The sequence below is a fragment of the Cephus cinctus genome, unplaced genomic scaffold (assembly GCF_000341935.2).
Source record: "Cephus cinctus unplaced genomic scaffold, Ccin1 Ccin1_scaffold2579, whole genome shotgun sequence".
Classification (NCBI taxonomy): Eukaryota; Metazoa; Arthropoda; class Insecta; order Hymenoptera; family Cephidae; genus Cephus; species Cephus cinctus.
The window spans coordinates 101,115-103,264 of record NW_014334302.1 but is presented as its reverse complement, the minus strand read 5'-3'; positions in this window follow the sequence as shown (position 1 = coordinate 103,264).

Sequence of the window (2,150 nt, the reverse complement as noted above, 5' to 3'; positions counted from 1 at the left end):
TCTTCCGTCGATCGGTGCACTGGCTCGGTGCTACGCGATCCTTCGGCGAGGGACCTAGATGCGCGCGAGAGAGCACGGACGCCCGACTTTCCTACCCACCGAGAGCCGCAATAATCCGGGCTAATCAATTTTGGCCTAATTGGAGATTACGGGCAACTCTGCGGACCCGGGTAACGTATACATAATCGTGGCAGATACAGGCAGTCAGCACTAATAGATTAATTTATTACTTGAAAGGCCTCAAAGACACCGCCGCAGTCTCTGGAGTTTGTGGCCCAGCGACGTATTAGTACTGTGTCACCGCGATCATTAGCTCCCTTACGAAGTGCCAACCTCTTCGCGGGAATGTTAATTCTCGATGGAAAGTGCGCGTGTAGGCGCAAGTCGGCTCTGGCTGCGCATGCGCAGCCGCTCCGCCTCCCGCCTCCCACCTTACGGTCAGACAGGAAATTGTCCGAGCGAAGGTTTGCAAGTCAGTACCAGTCGGTACTCTAATCTCGCTGATATCACCCGGACTACAGAGAGGGAAGCGCAATTGCAGCTTGACACGATTATCTTTCTGCAGATAATCGAGGAGCGCATCTTCGGCGGCCTTGATGTTCCCAGCCACTCCCTTCCCCACTTTACATCTTCAAACGTATTCACTCGTACTTTCACTTGTTCGAAGATAAAGAGCACCCTCGTGCAGGACACCAGGGACGGGAGTATCGGCGAACAGTCAAGATTCGCCTGGCAAGGTCAGGAGGAGTGCAGCTTGAGGTTTCACCGTGAGGCTTCACGGGGGCACGGGGCACGTGAGCTTGGCTGGGACATTGCCCTCGCGAGCACGCATGCATGTGTTCACTAGCAAGGATCCACTCTAGAAATTGCGAAAGTTCCTTTTCCGCGAAAACCCTCAGCGAGATTCCTCCGAGTGCCGCGAAATCGCAGACCCTTAACTCCAGGCCCATAAATTGCCGAGCGGGGCGTCATTAACACCGAATAACGAGTGCAATGTTGAGTTTGCTCGAAGCTCCCCCGTTGCTGTTCGAAAATAACGGCGGCCGTCACCCGCGAACCACGGGGTGCGTCACATTCTCGGAGATCCCGAAATACGGGTTGCCCTCGGCTACTACGGAAGCTTCCCGCCGCTCCCGCCGCTCCTATTCTTCCTCCTCCGATTCCACTTGGACTCTTTTGCTGCGCATTCTGAATTGCATTTACATGGCGCGTGTCAGTCGGTCAGTTTCGTTGGTTCTGGTCTTCCTATAGAGACCCAAGGTTTCAGGACGCCTCCCTCCTGACGCCGCTGACCGCCAACATTACGCTCGACCTCACACTTTTCAAGCCAAAAGCGTCGCGGGGCAGCACACGTGTGCTCGTCGAAGGATAACACGCACCGTCAAATTTATTAACGAGCCCGTGACTAAAAGACAACATCAGCATCAGCAGGCTGCATCAAGCCAGAAAATACATGACTGCGAGACAAGAGGGTTCGCTGCTTCCATCGCTCTTCGCGATTATGAGAACCATCCTTCTGAATCCGACAATCAATTTTGGTGATGGTTCCAGGCGAATAAGACGAACGTAACGGTATCTTTTGCTATCTTTTGTATATTCATTGCTTTTGTGACCGAGGGCACGTTTGCGACAGGCGGCGAGATACGTGGGCACCGTATTATTAGCTACGTGATCCCACGGAGGAAGGTAATTTAATAAGAAAATTGAATATGCCAAAATAAAGGATGATGATGCTGCAGAAATCAAGTTCACATTACAGGCAGCATAGTAGCCGTGCACCGTCTTTTCACGCTGCGCATCTCTGGAACAAATTCCTTGAAACCCTTGCTGCACAAAGCACAGAGGTATGTAGCTGCTCATCCGGGTATCTCGCGTGCTTTTCCTTTTATCGCTGATCGAGCGCTTCATTAGACAGTTGAAACCCATATTTTTCAGAACTCTGTCAAGGCTGGTCAAGCACCTGCCCTCTGCTACCACCATTTCGGCTACTTAGTTCTAGAGTGAACCAAGGTTCGGACCGGTACTGAAGGGATAGTCGTGTTACGGGAATAATAAAACGTTCTTCGGTTTAATTTTCTGATCTCGGGTCTTTATCGGGTATAAGGTCATGTCGATGTATTCGGAGTGTTTTTGACGTCGTGGAAGCCAAC